Source organism: Eschrichtius robustus, chromosome 11 (assembly GCF_028021215.1).
Source record: "Eschrichtius robustus isolate mEscRob2 chromosome 11, mEscRob2.pri, whole genome shotgun sequence".
Lineage (NCBI taxonomy): Eukaryota > Metazoa > Chordata > Mammalia > Artiodactyla > Eschrichtiidae > Eschrichtius > Eschrichtius robustus.
This window is the reverse complement of record NC_090834.1, coordinates 102,268,916-102,283,859: the sequence shown is the minus strand read 5'-3', so window position 1 is coordinate 102,283,859 and position 14,944 is coordinate 102,268,916.

Here is a 14,944-nt window from a genome sequence, read left to right as displayed (position 1 = left end):
GGACTTGTCCCTACAGCTAACCCTCTGCCACAGCTGACCCACATTCTCTCACTCAGAAATTTGGAATCTGGGGACTTCCAGTGGTTAGGACTCGGCACTTTCGCTGCAGTGGGCCTGGGTTCGATCCCTGGTCAGAGAACTAGGATCCTGCAAGCTGCAAGGCCAAAAAAAACAAAAGGAAATTTGGAATTGGGATTTCTGTATCCCTGGAACTGTAACATGTAAACACAAAAGCCGTGGGGTTATCACGTTTCTCTCTATGGATGAAGTACTGGAGAAGGCTAGTAGGCAGAGTAGCCAGAGGCAAAGAGTTGTGTCTACTTTCCTGCCTACTGGTTCCTGCCTTTTCCCTTCCTGTAGGGTCTGTTTTAGTTTTCTACCGCAGAAATGAAAATTACCCCAAAAGTTAGTAGCTTAAAATAACAAACATTCCTTATCTCACGGTTTCTGCAGGTCAAATATTCCAGAGCAGCCGAGCCAAATGTTTCTGCTCAGGGTTTCTCATGAGACTGCAGTCAAGATGTCAGCCAGAAACCTTGTACACCCCTGGTGGGAATGGAAATTGGTTCAGCCATATGGAAAGCAGTGTGGCGGTTCCTCAAAAAATTAAAAATAGAAATACCTTCTGATCCAGCAATCCCACTTCTGGATGTATATCCAAAGGAAATAATGTCAGGATCTCAAAGAGATATCCATGATTATTGCAGCATTATTCACAATAGCCAAGATATGGAAACTACCTAAATGTCAACAAATGAATGGATAAAGAAAATGTTATATACATGGATATAAGTGTGTATGTATATGTACACACACACACACACACACACACACACACACAATGGAATATTATTCAGCCTTAAAAAATAAGGAAATCCTGCCATTTGCAATAACATGTATGAACCTGAAGCTAAGTGAGATAAGCCAGACCCAGAAAGACAAATACTGCATGGTCTCACTTATATGTGGAATCTAAGAAAGTCAAACACATAGCAGCAGAGAGTAGAATGCTCTACCAAGGGCTAGGGAGGCAGGAAGTGGGAGACATTGGTCAAGGGGCACAAAGTTTCATGTATGCAGGATGAATAATATCTGCAGATCCAATGCACAACACTGCAGCTAGAGTTAACAATACTGTATTGTATACTGAAATTTGCTAAGAGGGTAAACCTTAAGTGCTCTCACCACCAAAAAAATGTATATATATATAAATAAATTTTATAAATTCATTTAATAAATAAATAAATATTATATAATTAATATCTATAATTTATAAATATATATATATGATAACTACGTGAGGTGATGATTATGTTAATTAGCTTGATTGTGGTGGTTATTTCACAGTGCATAAGTATATCAAATCATCAGTAATTCCTTGGTGGCCCAGGGGTTAGGACTTGGTGCTTTCACTGACAGGGTCCAGGTTCAATCCCTGGTTGGGGAACTAGGATCCTGCAAGCCGCGTGGTACAGCCAAAAAAAACCAACAAATAATCAAGTTATACATCTTAAATATACGCAATTTTTAATTGTCGATTATACCTCAATAAAGCTGGAGGGGAAAGATGTCAGTGAGTGCTGCAGTCATCTTAAAGCTCAACTGGGGCTCATTCACCTGGTGGTTAGCAGGAGGCCCTGGTTCCCTGCCAAGTGGACCTTACCATAGCTCTTCTTGAGTGTTCTCACAACATGGCAGCTAGATTCCTTCCGAGTCAGTGATGCAAGAGAGAGAGCAGGGAGGAAGCCACAGGCTTTTTATGACTGCTATGGTTTGAATTGTGCCCTTCCCAAAATTCATATGCTGAAGTCCTAACCCTCAATACCTCAGAATGTGACCTTACTTGGAGATAACGTCTTTACAGAAGTAATCACATTAAAATGAGGTCATTACTAGGAATTCCCTGGCAGCCCAGTGGTTAGGACTCTGTGCCTTCACTGCCGAGGGCCTGGGTTCAATCCCTGGTCGGGGAACTAAGATTCTGCACACCTCGTGGCCAAAAAAAAAAAAAAAAAAAATGAGATCATTACATGTACACACTGCTGTATTTAAAATAGTTAACCAGCAAGGACCTACTGCATAGCACAGGGGACTCTGTACAATACTCTGTAATAACCTAAATGGGAAAAGAATTTGAAAAAAAATAGATACATGTATATGTATAACTGAATCACTTTGCTGCACACCTGAAACTAGCACAACACTGTTAATCACCTATGCCTCAATATAAAATAAAAATTTTAATTAATTAATCAAATTGAGGACATTAAGTGGGGCCTTATTCCAATGCAACTAATGTCCTTATAAAATGGGGAAATTTGGACACAAACAGACATGCAGAAAGGGAAAATGCTGGATTTCCCTCGTGGCGCAGTGGTTAAGAATCTACCTGCCAATGCAGGGGACACGGGTTCGATCTCCTGTCCGGGAAGATCCCACATGCCACGGAGCAACTAAGCCCATGCGCCACAACTACTGAGTCTGCGCTCTAGAGCCCATGAGCCGAAACTACTGAGCCTGTGCTCTAGAGCCCATGCGCCACAACCAGAGAAGCCACTGCAATGAGAAGCCTGTGCACCACAAGAAAGAGTAGTCCCCACTCGCTGCAACTAGAGGAAGCCCACACGCAGCAACGAAGACCCAATGCAGCCAAAAATAAGTAAAAATAAATAATTTTTTTTAATGGAAAAATGCTGTGTGACAATGAAGGCAGAGATGGCGAGAACACCGAAAGATTGCCAGCAAACCATCAGAGGCAAGGCAAGAGGCCTGGGACAGAGTCTCTCTCACAGCCCTCAGAAGGAAACAACCCTGCTGACACCTTGATCTCAGACTTCTAGCCTCCAGACTGTGAGACGATACATTTCTGTTGTTTAAGTCACCCAGTTTCTGCTACCTCGTTACAGCAGCCCGAAAACTAATGCAATGACCGCATCTCAGAAGTCACGCATCAACACTTCTTCCACATTCCATTTATCAGGAGTGAGTCACTAAGTCCAGCCTATGCTCCAGGGGAGGGGAAGTAAGCTCCACCTCTTGACAGGAGGACTATCAGAGAATTTGTGGACATGCTTCAAAACCACCACCAGTTCCATGAGATACCTCTGTAAACTTACGATAAATTTTCCTCTTTGACTTCAGTTGACTCAAATTGGATTCCTCAGGTCTGCCCTTAAATATCTTTGTTTTTTTATTTTTATTAATTTTTTTATTGCAGTATAGTTGATTTACAATGTTGTGTTAGTTTCTGCTGTACAGCAAAGTGAATCAGTTATACATACACATATATCCACTCTTTTTTTAGATTCTTTTCCCATATAGGTCATTACAGAATATTGAATAGAGTTCCCCATGCTTTACAGAGGGTCTTATAAGTTATTTATTTTATATACAGTAGTGTGTATATGCACTTAAATGTCTATTAAGAAGTTATTTATGTGTCACTCCTCTCATAAGTTCTTAATGATAAATTTTGTAACTCTGCCTCCCAGGAACCTAATCTAGGGCTGGGAATATTTGTTCCAAAAATTGATTAATCCATTAATTATGTCAAAAATAACAATCAATCGCACTTATATAACACGTAGGACTTCACATGGCACTTTCCTTTTAGATTCCTACTCCGGAAACCTGCGGCAGAGATCAAGTGAGAGGATGGCTGTGAAGATTCCAAAAGCATGAAAAGTTATGATTTTCTGTAGGTGAGATTTATTCAGTAGATAAGTAACTGATACCTGGCTTTTCTACCCTTACGTAAGTGTATAAAACATTTTATATAACTTCATGCATTCATGCATTCAACAAATATACATACTCTACTCTGTACCTGATGGTGGACTAAGTCCTGGAGATAATGTGATGAATAAGAAAGTCCCTGTCCTCAAGGAATATATAGTCTTGCATTAAAATCCTTGTCAGACTATGTGTCCCAACTACCCCTGGGTGGCTCTGCCTGTAACCATCATCCTCTCCAACCTGCTCTCACTTACAGAGCATCCCCCATTTCTGGGTACTGGATGGAATATTGAGGCCAAGAGCCCCTGTCTGTGAGAAGTGGCTGTTTTAGAAGGGACCAGATGGTCAGAGCAACACAGTTGTCTGAAGTTTAATTTTAATGTTCTGTGAATACTTTTTCCCCTTGAACGCTGCAGGGGATCTGGACCAAAGACTGTGAGTGGGTGGAGAGGAATAGAGAAATGAAGAACTAAAAATGACAAAAAAGGGAAGCGATGATAGAGTCTCACTTGAGAAATAACTGAGAAGAGACTGCAGGGGGTTGACATGGGTGTATGCAAATGATATGTAAATGTGACATCCACGACAGCTCAAATTGTTACAGTCCTTTTATTTTACATAGTTGAATGTTGGTCATTGGGAATATTCTCCTGGGACCTATCGTGCAAATTTACTGACCACTAATCTCACTCACCCTCACTACCTATTTCATCAAGTGATTAAGGTGAGACATTTTTCCAATCTGACCCTTAGCATCTTTTTTTACATGACAGAGTTAGATACATAATCTTCCAATTTCTTCCATGTTATATATGTTCTTAGAACAGAGAGTGATCAATTTCTTTGCCCTCAGTATTTCCAAAGAAACTACCTCAGGATTTTAACATTTCTTGAAAGGCTAAATCATGGTGAATAGGTAGGAGGAAGAAAAGGAGAGGATAGGAAAAGAAAGTTGTGGGAAAGAATTAAACATAAAAGGAAGTATAAGAGAAGATAGAAAAATAGAGGTGAACTTGACAAAAGGTTGTAGAAAACTTCCCCACAACTCCCTAGGATCCACATAAAGGCAGAGTCATAGGTCATCTGTTCCTTCCCAGCACGAGCATTAGCCACAATGCTAGGTATATATTAAGTTCTCAAATATTTTAAATTGTTGAACTGAGCCAGATCGAATTCCATTTCATTGAATTTATTGTCTCTATGGCTAGCAAAGTCCCCAGTACTAGAGGGGTCAGAGTAGAGGTATAATGCCCACCTGGTGAGGATGTCGACAAGGTGAATCACACAACAGCCAACGCCTTTTGGAGTGACCCCTGATGTCCCTTCCAGCTCTGTGAGTCTACATTTCTATGACAATTTAGTCAGATTAGATTGAATTGAATTCCCTGAAACTCAAATTTTAAGCTCAGAAACACCTGAGTCTGTATCTGCAAATCCTGTTGTAGCCTGCTCTGCCCCAGATCTAATCAATTATTCCCATGTCCAATACCCAGTGATCCTTTTGGGCTTAATTCTTGGGGAAAGTAACAACCTATCAGATTCTCTGGTCCTGCTGCCCTTCCTGAGATGCCATTAGTCAATTTTCAGTTCACTTTTCTGTTCCTTTCATTTCCCCCAAGTCATTTTCTTCTATTATTCAACCAATAAGTATTTATTGAGGACCACTGCAGATCCTGCCTATGTGTTTGGAACTATATAGAATACAGAACTTGCAAACATCTTGGTCCCTGCCCTCCAAGGTGCCTAGAGTTTGGCTGGAGAGGCAAAACTGCCACATGTTTAGTAATTTTCAAAATGAGCTTAAGGCAGTTTGTAACCAAGGACTAAGTGCACGTCCATGGTGAAAATGCTGTAGGATTTCAGAAAAAAGGAATATAGCTTTCAATTTGGGTGGTCTGGAGGAGGGGTTTTTTTTTAATATTTTTTATTTGTTATATAAATTTTAAAAGTTACTTTCCGGGCTTCCCTGGTGGCACAGTGGTTGGGAATCTGCCTGCCAATGCAGGGGACACGGGTTCGAGGCCTGGTCTGGGAAGATCCCACATGCCGCGGAGCAACTAGTCCCGTGAGCCACAATTTACTGAGCCTGCGCGTCTGGAGCCTGTGCTCCGCAACAAGAGAGGCCGCGATAATGAGAGGCCCGCGCATCGCGATGAAGAGTGGCCCCAGCTTGCTGCAGCTAGAGGAAGCCCTCGCACAGAAACGAAGACCCAACACAGCCAAAAATAAATAAATAAATAAATAATTTTTTTTAAAAAAAGTTACTTTCCATTTACAGTTATTACAAAATATTGGCTATATTCACCATGGAGTAGGAGAATTTTAAATTGGACATTTAAATATGGGATAGATGCATCTTAACTGTAGAAGAAAGAAGGCTATCTTAAGCTTGAAGAACAAGAAGAAGACAGTAATTAGAGCAGGGCATTACATGTAAAGGCCTGAGTGGATGGAGGACAGGGGCAGCCCACGCTGAGACACATGGGAATTGAAGCTGAAGGGTTCAGCACAGAATAACAGGCAGCTATAACCATGTTTCTGAAAGCTGTCATCCTCAACATCTTCAGTCCTTGAGGCTGAAATCCAGCCACATTAACACTGGGGGTTATTTATGACTGAGAGAGAAAGTGTTTTGTAGTCATCAGCTCTCAAAGGCTCATTCCAGCTACTTCCCACACTCAGCACCATCCCAGGAATGAAGCATGTGCTGGCAGCAGTGAGCATTATTTGCAGGAAGGTTGGCAATCAGCTGGCTAGAAGAGAAGATGGGGTGAGATGTGGAGGTCTGAGTGAGAAAGGTAGATGGAGGAGGAAAGTTGAAGTGACAGACTGTAAGAAAGGTGGAGAAGAGGAGGCGTGCCTGAGAGATGATCATTAGTAAGCAGAGACACGTTCAGACAAAATTCCTCACAACTTGCTGTGTGCGGCCCTGGGTCATTCAGCACCCTTGTGACTGGACAGCACTCCCTCCAGGCTTGCTCTTCCTATTGGCCACTCAGAGTCTGTATGTGGTATCTCATTCCAATTCTACCTCAGATTCACCTTTTTCTTCTTCATTCTAATCACAATTTACCAATCACAGCCATTTAACAATCTTCAGCTGGCTGCTTCATGGATTTCCGACACCTCCTTGGAGATGCCAGCATTTACTACCCCAAGGAAAATCTAGTCCACCACAATGGAATCAAATAGGTTACCCTTTTTGTCTTTGTTTCCAGGCAGACAAAATTATATTTGGAAATTAGTGAATCTAAATTGCAATCCATAGTCAATTAAGTTATCATTAACCAGAAGCACACTTTGTGCCAGGCACTACACCAATCTACACATTTTATGTGCTGCATTTCATTTGGTTCTCCCAGCATTCCTTGTGAGCAGGGATTTTCAACCTCTCTTTACAGATGAGGAACCTGGAAGTCATAGACACTATGTAATTTATACAAGGCTATACAACTAATAAATATCAGAACCAGGATTTAAGGCTGATTTAAGCGATTTCCAAGGCCACATTAGTGTGGACCACAGAATTTTAGGTGAAACACAAGTTAACAAATTTATCTTAACAGTTATATTTTTATTTTAGTTTGCATATGTTACTTTGGTGAGTTCCTAGAGTCCTTTGTATTCAGCTCCTACCAGGTACTTATTCCTGCTTCCTTTAGATATTGAAGACAAGGACTTACCTAAGACAAAGAAACAACATGCAGTTTCTTGTAAATGGTAGGTATTCGACTGATAGCGATTAAATGAATTAATAAATGAATTCCTACACACATGCATGAATGAGTTAACAGTAGGCATTTATAAATAAGGATTTGAATGTGTAATAAAGAGAGAAGATAGTCAAAGTGGGATAAGAGGAAGTTTCCATTTTTCCTTCATAGAGAAAACAGTTCAAATATAGACACCAAATCCATCCAGGTCACACTTTTTGACCCTCCATTAATACAGTGGATTAAGTAGTCATTCCTGGCTCTCCTGCCAACCTAAGCCCAGTGTCACAGACCCAATAACCATTCCTACTACTTCACCCTTGCCTGCCTCAAAGTATAGAGGTTTCATAAGCCAGACACTCTCTTTCCCTCACCTTTGTGGTTAGAGATGAACATGTGATCTACTTCTGGCCAATGAGCTTTCAGGAGAAATTAGCTAGCTGGCTTCTGAGGAAGATATTTGTTCATTGGTTAAAAGAAGTCTACCACCAAATTTATTATTAAATAAAGAATAAATATTCTTATCACTTAAGGTCCTTGCTTGAGTTTTCTGTTACTTATAACTGGGCAGATGTAATACAGTTGACCCTTGAACAACATGGCTTTGAATTGTGCAGATCCACTTATACTCGGATTTTTTTTCAGTAAATACGTATTACTGTACTACATGATCTGCAGTTGGTTGAATGCATGGATGAAGAACCACAGATATGGAAGACTGACTATAAAGCTACACTGGAATTTTCAGCTGTGTAGAGGGCAGGCACCCCTAACCCTTGCATTGTTCAAAAGTAAACTCTATATTCATCTAATAATTCCATTTAATTCAGTAGGTTATGTTTTTAAGCCCCTACTAAGAACTAAGCCCTGTTCTCTTCAAACTTTCCACTAAGTTTGCCATCCTCTGACATGTCCTTACTCTTCCTTCTGTCTTTACTTCCTGGGAAATAGTTGGTCTTTCCTCTCCTCTATTTTACATTCTAGAGGTCTATAAGAAAACATCTGCTTGATTGATTCTATTTCAAAATAGAGAAGGAAGGAGATTAGAGTTTATCCATGTTTTGCGAGCGTTGTCTCATGTGAATCTTTACCATCACGCTTTGGGGTAAGTATTTTACCCCTATTTTGCAAAGGGAAAAACTCAGGGTAACTGACTCAAGGTTATACAATTTGTAAAAGTGATGAAGCCAGGTTGTCTTAATCTGTTTAATTGCAAAAGTCACACTCTTTATACCTCACTCTTTCCCACCTACTCTCACTTCCACATAAATTGGTTCCTTTGGGCTTATGCTGTTTGAACAATCTAAACAACCCACACACGCACCTCCATTTCTCTATCTGTACTTGTATAATTTACAGTCAACACTTGGTTATCAACATCTGTGGGGAGAGAGCAGTTACACAGACATCCCAAACATAACTCATGTTTGTCTCAGAAACCAACAAGGTAATTTGTTTTTAGAGCAGATTTTCCTTCTAATCATGTTTTCTTCAAGCTAACAAAAGATAAATTTGAACTTTCTAAATACCCAGTGATGGCAGAGTTAAAAAGCTCAAGCTGAGAAAGGCAACCACCTGGTAGGATTAGAAATGACAGTAGATTGAAAAGCAATGCCCATGTTAAAAGTTGGCCACACAACCATGTCTTCCAGTGCTGTATTAGTCTACTAGGGCTGCCATAACAAAACTCCACAGATGGAGTGGCTTAAACACTCAGTTTATTTTTTCACAGTTTTGGAGGCTAGATGTGTAAAACCCAGGTGTCATCAGAGTTGGTTTCTGGTGAGGCCTCTCTTCCTGACTTGCAGACAGCCACCTTCTTGCCGTGCCCTCACATGGCCTCTACTGTGTCTGCACGTGCACAGAGAGAGAAGCAGAGAGAGAGAGATTTGGTGTCTCTTCCTCTTCCTATAAAAACACCATTCCTATCGGATTAGGGCCCTACCCTTATGATTTATTTTAACCTTATCTCCCTAACAACACTATCTCCAAATACAGTCACATCGAGGGTTAAGGCTTCAATATATGATTTGGGGGTGGGGGGGGGGCACACAATTCAGTCCGTACAGACCCTGAACTTGGAAATTAACACAAGTCAAAAGAAGGTGGAGAAGATAACAAAGGAAATGAGGGAGAAGAAGAGGAAGCAACAAGTAGCAGCTACATTTGACTGAGCATCTGCTATGTGCCCTAGGAGGTGCTTTCATAAGTAACATGTCATTTAATTCTCAGAGCAAGCATGGACGTCAGATACCATTACCCTTCCATCTCGTTTTTTTTTATTTTTATGGTAAAATATACGTAACATAAAATTTACCATTGCAATAATGTTTAAGTGTACAATTCAGTGGCATTAAGTACATTCAGAATGTTGTACAACCATCACCACTGTCCATTTCCAGAACTTTTTCATCATCCCAAGGAGAAACTCTGTATTTATGAAATGATAACTCCCATTCCCTCCTTTTCCAAGCCCATGGTAACTTCTGTCCTACTTTCCACATCTATAAATTTGCCTATTCTAGGTACCTCACATAAGTGGGATTATATAATATTTGTCCTTTTGTTTCTAGCTTATTTCACTTAAGGTAAAACTTTCAAGGTTCATTTACATTGTAGTGTGTATCAGAATTTCACCCTTTTTTCTGGCTGAATAATATTCTACTCTATGTATAGGCTGCATTTTGCTTACTCATTCATCTGTTGGTGGACTTTTGAGTTGTTTCCACCTTTTACTTATTGTGAATAAGACTGCTAGGAACATTGGTATATAAGTATCTACTTGAGTCTCTGTGTTATGGAATGAACTATGTCCCCCTCAAAACTCATGTTGAAATTCTAACCTCCAGTATTTGAGACTATTACTCTATCTTGAGATAGGGTCTTTAAGGGGGTAATTAAGGTAAGATAGATTGTGTGGGTGGGCCCTAATCCAATATGGCTGATGTCCTTATAAGAAGAGGAGATGAATATACAGAAACACACAGAGGAAAGAACATGAGGACACAGAGAGAAGGCAGTCATCTACAAGCTAAGGAGAGACCTCAGAAGAAACCAACCCAAACCACACCTCGCTCTTGGATTCCAAGCCTCCAGAATCTGCTGGTTAAGCAACACAGGCTGTAGTATTGTTATGGCAGCCCTAGCAAATAAACACACTCTACTTTCAAATCTTTAAGGTATATAGCTAGACGTGGAATTACCACATGATCTGATTAATCATATGGTAATTCTATGTTTAACTTTTTGAGGAAGCACCATACTGTTTTCCACAGCTGCTGCACCATTTTACATCCCCACCAGCAATGCACCAGGGTTCCAAGTTCTCTACATCCTCACCAACACTTGTTATTTTCTGGGGTCTTTTTGTTTGTTTGTTTGTTCTTAATATTTATTTATTTATTTGGCTGCACCTGGTCTTAGCTGCGGCATGCAGGATCTTCCTTGCAGCATGTGAACTCTTTGTTGCAGGGTGTGGGATCTAGTTCCCTGACCAGGGATCAAACCCGAGCCCCCTGAATTGGGAGCATGGAGTCTTAACCACTAGACCACCAGAGAAGTCTTCTGGGGTCTTTTTTTTTTTTTAATTAATTTATTTATTTTTGGCTACATTGGGTCTTCGTTGCTATGCACAGCCTTCTCATTGTGGTGGCTTCTCTTGTTGTGGAGCACGGGCTCTAGGCGCATGGGCTTTAGTAGTTGCAGCACATGGGCTCAGTAGTTGTGGCTTGCAGGCTCTAGAGCGCAGGCTCCATAGTTGTGGCGCACGGGCTTAGTTGCTCCGCGGCATGTGGGACCCTCCCAGACCAGGGCTCGAACCCGTGTCCCCTGCACTGGCAGGCGGATTCTTAACCACTGCACCACCAGGGAAGTCCCTAGATAAATTCTTTGATGTGTGTTTCTTTTATATATGTATGAGTCACAGTTTGTTTTGTTGTGGTTTTTGTTTGTTTTTGTTTTGTTTTTTGTTTGTTTTGACCACTCCGAGCAGCTTGCAGGATCTTAGTTCCCTGACCAGGGATTGAACCTGGGCCACAGCAGTGAAAGCACCAAGTCCTAATCACGGGACCACCAGGGAATTTCCCACAGTTTTTTGGGTTTTTTTTAAATTATGCTTTCATAGACTAAAAGATACAAGCCAAATTTATGATAATGGTTGTCTCTAAGAAGGGAGGGGCTTGGGACTGGGGTAGAACACATGGGGATTTCAATGACCATTAATAATGTTATTTCTCTGATTAAAAAAAGATCTGAAGTATATATAGCAAAAACATTTACAGTTATTAACTCAAAGTGGTAGACATATGGTATTACATTTGTCTCTATTTTCAACTAAAAAAACTTTTTTCCCAAAAAGTAGAGCAGTAAAGTACCAAACCATCTTTTTGGGGCAAGATAAAAAGTTCTATGCACTCATGAATCCCAAATTATTGACCATACACCATTTAGGAGGATGAAAGCCTTGTCTAAAGATTTGTACACTGGGACCCAGGAGACATGAGTTGAAGTTTTGAGTCCAAAACTAATTAGGTGCATGACCCTGGGTAGGAAATTTCCTTTCTTTGAATATCACTTTGGTTTCCTCCAAGATAAATACTGAAAAATTATGGTGCATACCACTCTACTTATGAATTTTGAACTATAAACTAAGTGAAAAGAATTGCAAGAAAGTTTGATTTTTCTGTGATGCTTCAGTGTTTTTTAAAACACTCTCATGTTTATTGCAGCATCATTCACAATAACCAAGGTATAGAAACAACCTGAATGCCCATCACCAGATGAATGCATAAAGAAGATATGGTGTGTGTGTGTGTGTAGTATATACCATATATATATGGTATATGGTAAATATAATGGAATCTTCTTCAGCCATGAGAAAGAAGGACATCCTTCCATTTGCAACAATATGGATGAACCTTGAAGACATTATGAAAATGAGATAAGTCAGACAGAGAGAGACAAATACCATGTGACATCACTTATATGTGGAACCTAAAAAAGTCAAATTCATAAAAACAGAGTAAAATGGTGGTTATGGGGGGCTGGAGAATGGGAGGATAGGAGAGGTGTTAAGGGTACAAACTTGCATGAAATAGTAACTAAGTCCTAGAGATCTACTAATTCACAGTGTAGTGAACACAGACAACAATACTGTATTATAACCATCAACCTTGCTAAGAGACTAGATCTTAATTATTCCAACCACTAAAAAGAAATGATAATTACATGACATGATAGAGTGCTAATTATCACTACAATGGCAATCATATTACAATATATAAATGTATCAAATTAACGTCGTACACCTTAAATTTACAAAATGTTATATGTCAAATATATTTCAATTTAAAAAATAAAAATATTCTTAAAAGGTTCAAACATGTACAAAGCAGAGAGTATGATAAATTAATACCCATTTACCTATCATTCAACTTCAACAATTAACAGTTCATAGCATCTCTAACATCACTACTCCCCCCACCCAGATCTTCTTACCTTTTATTAATATAATTTAAGTTATTTTATATTTATAATGTATTTTAATATACTTTTTAAAGTTGCAAGAATAATACAGGAACTCTATGTGGCTTTTATAGTCACCAGTTGTTTATATTTTGCCCAATTATATGTATATGTACATAATAAATATATAAAATATTCATATAACAATATATATAAAATTTTTCCAAACCATTTATCACTAAATAGTGAAGAGTTCCTAAGAATAGGTCACTCTCCTACATAGCCAGTAAAGTTATCAGAACGGGGACATTTTACAGTTATATAGTACTATTATTTAATGAACCTTCATGTTCATATCTTGTCAATACTCTCCAAAATATCCTTTATATTTTTCCCCATGCACCCACGCAGATGATTTTTTTTTTTTAATCCCAATGTCCTACTATTTCCTGGTACTCTTTTTAAATGCCCAAATATGTCCCTTTTTTTCTTTTTTCATTTATTTATTTATTTTTGGCTGCGTTGGGTCTTCATTGCTGTGCATGGGCTTTCTCTAGTTGCGGTGAATGGGGGCTACTCTTTGTTGCGGTGCATGGGCTTCTCATTTCGGTGGCTTCTCTTGTTGCAGAGCATGGGCTCTAGGCACACGGGCTTCAGTAGTTGTGGCTCACAGGCTCTAGAGCACAGGCTCAGTAGCTGTGGTACACAGGCTTAGGTGCTCCTCAGCATGTGGGATCTTCCCGGACCAGGGATCAAACCCGTGTCCCCTGCATTGGCAGGTGGATTCTTAACCACTGCACCACCAGGGAAGTCCCTATGTCCCCTTTATTAATGTTAATGCCTAGACTTTGCTGGTGCCCTAAGCATGTTCTTGCTCTTTCCATTGGGTAATCTCATCCTGACTCAGAGCACCGCTGTAACATCACATCTCAGCTGAGAGCGCACTGGGCTAGATGCTCTGTAATTCTCTTCACGATTCCAGAACCACAACCACCCCCGTTCCAGTAGCCTCAGCTGAGCCCAGCAAGGGACAGTCTCAAGGGAACAGTGTCAGCTGACCAATGGTTAGGGAGGAAGCCGTGTCCCCACCCCCAAAGCACAGTCAGAGAGGGAAAAAGGAGGGAAAAAGCCACAACTGGGAGATGATCAATGTGTGTTTTTGCTCCTGGTTAACAATTCCCTTGGCTCCTCCTTTTGCCCATTGGCGTTTCCTATGCTTAGAAGTTAGCTTCATTTCTGAAAATATAATTCCTTTAATTGCTAATGTAAATAAACTACCCATTCCATTAACAAGGCCAGCAGCACCTCCTCAGACGATTCCCTGGTGGCTGAAGCCAGGAGAGCTTCCTAGAGAGGGTCAGGCCCCAGAATGCCTGCCCCTGTGCCCCCAACTCCCCTCTGTGCTCCACCACGGCTGGGACACAGAGACAACAAGAAAAGGAACTTAGCCCCAGCCTGATCTAGCCCTAGACTCCCACCCCATGGAGCTCATGTCACCAACTTTTTCAACCAGTATAAGAGCCCAGAATAGGTCCTCAGCATCCAGCAAAGGCCCCCTGGGTCCTTTAGTCAGAATAGCTGGGTAAACTGTCCTCCAGGTTCCTGCAAGCTCCCAACGGGGCAAGAAGACTTCTTTTCATCCAGACTTCAGAATCCAGGGAGGAAACAGAAGGGCTCTTACCTGCTCCTGCTGAGTCTTCCTGCTGGCAACATGGAACCATGAGCTCCAACTCCTCAAGGAGACCCTAAGCTCCCTCTGCCTCAAGACCAAAGCGAGTGACCAAAATCTGCAGGGTATAATCTCTTCTGCCCTGAGGCCTGAAGCTTCCAGGACCCCAGGAGAGGATATGGACCTGGGTGTGTTTCAAGGACCTTCCCAGAGCTCTGAGCCTCTGCACCTGGGATCATGAGGGCACGGAGCTAGCCTTATAGACTCTGGCAGGACCGGGATGCATCCACAGCTTCAGTCCTGAGTGCCATTGTCTTGTTTGCCTGAGCTGTGTGCCTTGTCATTGGATCTGGATGTGTGGCCA